This window comes from Micromys minutus (assembly GCF_963924665.1).
Source record: "Micromys minutus genome assembly, chromosome: 1".
NCBI lineage: Eukaryota > Metazoa > Chordata > Mammalia > Rodentia > Muridae > Micromys > Micromys minutus.
Window position 1 is genome coordinate 230,651,692 of NC_137969.1, and position 5,377 is coordinate 230,657,068.

Consider the following 5,377-nt stretch of genomic DNA (forward strand, 5'->3'; position numbering starts at 1 on the left):
CTTTTCTGGATCTGGTTGCGGCTGCTTATCCTTGGGACAGGATGCTTATCTATGTGTCTCTGGGAACTTCATGATATGACAGAATATGGGAGAAAGAGGTGTGAAGAGAGCCGGTGTCCCAGAGCTCTGAACTCCTGTTCCTCTGAGGCCCAGGAAAGAAGGAAGCAGGTGGAGCCCTGACTTGTTCGGGTACACACACCCCTGCTGTTCACCTCTCCCAAGCTAAGGGCCTCCAGCCTGTGGAGACTGTCATAGGCTGTCATAGGCCACAGTGGTGCTTTTTTTTTCTTAATGTTTTTACTCTTTCTCATATATAGCAAGCCACCCTTCCCTCTGCAGCCATTTATGCAGGCTGTGCTCTCTGGGGCTGGCCTGGCTATCTGGTTCCCGGGGAGGCAGAGGCAAGAACTTTGAGGCCTTAGTCACCATCCATGACATCACCTCATCTCACTTCCTGGAAGAGACAGGGATCTGGCAGATGTCTCCAGACCTCCCGACTCAGGCCTGCCTTTCAGCTTTTCTCCTCCACTCTTGGGGGCTGCTGGCTGAAGAGGATCAAGGTGAGGTCGGAGGAGGCTGGTTGGTGGAGACGGCATTGGCGGAGGTTCCTTGTGCTTGGTGTTGGGTTCAAACGCTGGGAAGCTGGCTTCAGAGAACCTTCCTCTCCATCCAGCTACCTGCCAGTCCTTTCCCCTCCATGCTCCCGCGATCCCTCATGCTAGCCACGCATCCTTAGTGGGCATGGCCAAGTGGGCAGAACAGCAGCCTGCTGGTCTCAGACTTGATGATGAAGCCTAGACACTGGGTACTGAGGAGCAGACTCAGGAAATTGACCGTGGCTGATGTCTAGTCCAGTCATGTCATGCTCTGATCCCTTTCTACCTGGGAAGATATCCTGGCTCAGGGGAGTAGGTCTAATGATAGCTGTTCAGGCTTTGTGTCCTGGGGTCTGTGGGTGTGGACCCCAACTTTCCTGCCTGGAATGAGTTGGGGATTAACACATCACCTCCCCACCCTGACAGGGATGCACAGGTGTGGACCAACAAGCTAGAGGAGTAAAGGTCAAGGATATTCTCTGAAGGAGTGTAGGTGGGAGCTAAGGAATTCACCCTACTGGGTACCACAGCCTCCCGCCAGCATCTTCAGCTGGGAGAGGCCGCTACTGTACTAGCCCTGTGCCAGGACCCTCTCACCCCAGTTTGGTGTTTTGGGGTCCCAAGCTCCCATATTAATTTAAATCTGAAAAGAAATCTGGGTACACTTGACCCCTGGGCCAGTGATAATGGACCGCCCGTCCCCTGTGCTTTGTTGGGCCCTTGTGTTGTCCCCGATGCCATTATTCTGTCCTCGGATCAGTATTACCCCGCCTTTCAGTGTACACTTTGTCTCTTTCCTTTCTCACCTTCCCCTGAAATGAATAAAAGTCTCCCAGCTCCCGTTGGATGGGCTGGCAGAAATCATGTGAGACCTTGTCTGCTTTCCTTTGGGAGCTGCAGCCCAGGCCTATCTATCCTCACCCTCATCAACCACTGCAGGAAGAAGCCAAGATCCCAAACAGATGGGAGGGGAACTATGAGGAACAGGAAGCCTCCTGGCCCTGGATTCTGACTCCCGAAGCCTGCCAAGGCTGTTCAGCTCCTTCTGCCTCTAATCTGGGGTCAGGTTTCCCATCCAGCTGTGAGGTGCCTCTTCCTCATCCAGCTCCCAGGATATAGCCAGGCCTAGCTCTCCATAGTCAATCAGGATAAAAGAGAAACACAGATCTGAAGTTCTCTCATCAGTTGCCGGTCCACAGCTCTGAGAAAACCTCTGACCCCACCACTTACTTCATCCTTTGGCTCTCAACCTCTTAGCCACCCACACTAAGGCAAGTGCCATACTGAAAACCAAATCAACACACACAAGAATTATCTCTTAGAGCCCACAGAATTTGTCAGCCAAAATCACTCTTCACATGTCTCTTCTTGGGCTTAAGAGTAAAACTCAGTCTTGTAAGAGAAGGGGCCATGTCCCAAACCAGCCAAGCCCCGCCCTGTCCTAGCTAGGGCAGTGTGGCACAGAAAGCCTCTGTCATTTGCAGTTGGTTGGGGTCAGCATGGCAGCTGAAAAGGAGAGGGATTGGTTAGTATCTGGGAGTAGCTTGAACTATACACTTAAGAGACAGATTTGTTGCCAGCTAAACTATACCCCAGATTTAAAAAACAAGACCAACCACATCATTTACACAAACATAACTGTTGGGATTCTGTAAACCCCACCCCTCAATTACCTGGCAGTAGCCAGGTATGCTCCACCCCAGTGGCCTGACACTATAAAAGGGGCTGCTTGCCCCCTCCTCTCTCTCTCTTGGCCTCTCTTGCCTCCTGGCTCTCTTGCTCTCCCACCCCTATCCCTCCTCTTCCCCTTCCCTTCCCCCCCTCCCTCCACATGCTCATGGCCAGCCTCTACTCCTCCCTCCCTCCCTCTCCCTCTCCCTCTCCCTCTCTCTCTCTCTCTCTCTGCCTCTACTACCCTCTTAACTCTCCCATGACCTGAATAAACTCTATTCTGTACTATACCATTGTGTGGCTGGTCCCTCAGGGAAGGGATTCCCAACATGGGCCTCTCAGAGGCATTCCCCTTGCCCCCAGGCCTTGCCACACCTCCATGGGCCATATGCCCCCCACTCTCTTCATCCTTCCCCTAACATTGGTGCTGAAACCTGGGACATCATCTTTCACAACACTGGTGCCCGGTGACTTTTCCTTTCAGTGACTTTTTCTTTCATTGGTGCCCCGTCATCTTTTCCTTACAATAACCAGGATGTGTGGATGTGGCGAGTGCAGGGTATTCCATGGAGATGTGCTGTTTAAACATGCAATTCCAGTTACAATGAAACATAGTAGAGAACATGGTAGGAAGCCCCAGTGGTACAGGCCCACACTGGGCCAACTGCTCTTGAACTGATGGATAGGGATGGCCTGGGGTAAGCCTAGGCCATCGTGGTCATGTTAAGCCTTTTCCATAGTGTGGGTACGTTGCTGTTCACCTCTGGGCTGCCCAGACCCCCGTGGAGGAAAGCAGTTATTTTGCTCTCTTCTGTCCTGGCTCTTTCTCATTTACATATGACTAGATTGACATTTCCCAAAAGCCCTGAAGAGAATGATGGCCTGACTCCTCCTCCCCATCTGCCAGGACCTAGCTTTTTGACTGCTGCTGTGGAGGGCAGTGGCAATGGGAGGCAATTGTCATACCAAGGACTAAGATTGACCCAGATGCAGGTCGCCTGGCAACTCTTAGTGTTTGACAAGGTGGAGAACCAGCTGTCAAGGGCTGGGCAGGTAGAGAAGACAGGTCAACTCTTTGAGTCAACCCAGGAGACAACTCTTTCCAATCCCTAAGCTGTGAGAATTTGCTAATGGGAAACAAAATTTTCAAGAATTTAGGTGTATGTAAGAAGTCATTTTCTTCTGGACTAACATCCTTCTCAGTAGGTAGGGACTGGGGACAGTCCAGGAAGTCCAACCTCTCCGCAAGACACATGGAATTCACATTCTTCTGCCCTAGGATGAGCTGATATGCACCACCACCAGGCTTTCTAAAGGGCCCTTGTCTTCAACAATTGAAGGACAGACAAGGGTGCACCAGGCTGTTTAAGTGGGGTAGGAGAGAAGGGAGCTGGGTCCCAGACAGCTCCTTCCTGGCAGAAGCCAGAGATGGGCCTTCATACCCTGGGAAAAGAGGAACTGCATCGTGCATTACTTAACACACCAAAATCCTATTCTGCTGGTATGAGTCACTACATACCAGCATAGGGACTAGAAAGAAAAAGCAAACAAAGCCCATTCTGGTCTCCAGCTGAAAGCTGTTTCCGAGTTTACCCCTGCCCCATGATGGGCAACCTGCAACAAAGCCCGGCTGGCTAGGTCTAAGGAGCATAGGCCAGCAAAAGACTAGGTGATGATTCAAGATTCTGGGTCTCTGCTTCCCCTGCTGTAAGAAGCTATGGAGACCACACCCCCTACCGTCTCCTGGCTGTGCTGTTATCTTTTCCCTGAAGTGGAATCAGAGAAATAGCTCAGTAAAGTGTTTGCTATACAAACATGAGGACCTGCACTGGCTCCTGAGAACCAACGTAAGACTGAACATGGTAGCTCCTACTTGTGACCCAGCACTGGGGAGGCAGAAAGGCGGCTCCCTGCAGCCCACTGGTCAGCCAGTCTGGATTGCTTTATGAGTTCTAAGCTGATGAACTTAGAAAACTCAAAAAACAAGCTGGATGGATCCTGAGGAATGACAACCACAGCTGGTCACGTGCACACGCACGCACACACACAAAATGAAGCTCAGTGCAAACTATTAACCAAAATTCTGAGTGTATGTTTAGTGACTGAGGTAAGGCACTGGGGGATCCTCCATGCAAGGAAAGTGCACTAGAACTCAAAGCTTGGAGCTTTCAGATGTCTCCCAGCCCACAGGGCCAGTCATCCCACCCTTCTGGGGACAGTCATTGGATTCAATCTCCTACGGAATATTTTGGTGTTCAGCATCCTTTCCTTGCCATGGTACAAGTAATACAGACCTAAAAGCCCTCACAAGCACTCATTCAACTTCCTTTCACCAAGGGATATAAACTCAAAGGCTGGCCAAGGTAAGTCTCCCAAATCCTACTCCCTGGCTAAATGTGCTTTCTCCTCAATCAGTGGGTTCTGACCCAGAGTTCACCAGCAGCTCCAGGTAGCTTTAAATAACACCAGGTCTCTGGAGAGACAGTGACTACAGACTGAGTATGGGGCTGTCAATTTGTTGAGATAAGGCAGAAAACCACGCCTTCGTCTCGATTGGCTTTGGCTTGGCATACTGCATAGGGAGACCAGAGGACATAAGAAATAGCAGTTAGGCCCAGCAAGGAAGAGAAGTGTTCCAACGACAGATGGCCCACAGCTCAGCCCTGGCTCCATCACAAGAGATGATCAGAAATAGATACCCGGCAAGAAGCATCTGCCACACACGTCACACCTCGTGGAGCTGCCACTGCTTTGACTGGGAACATCCCACTTTCCACACCAACCCGTCTGCAAAAAGTCTACAGAGACACAAGGCAGCAGATAGAATAAGAGCAAAAAGCAGCTAAATTAGAGTCCTTCCTTTCTCACATTGGGGACAGAGAGGCAGCTGCACTCTGCGAAGGGCAAGGCAGGAGACTTCACTCAAACTGTTCCTCCTAAGCTTCGGTGCACAGGGAAAACAGACAGATGGCAAAAACTTCTGTTCCCCATTTAGATCCCGAGACCCCACCCTCAGAACCAAAGCTCAGACCCTTTCTCTGCCCACCACGTTCTCCAGCTCCCTCTCAAACCCCATGCTTTTCAGAGTCCTAATAATGAGACCAACAATG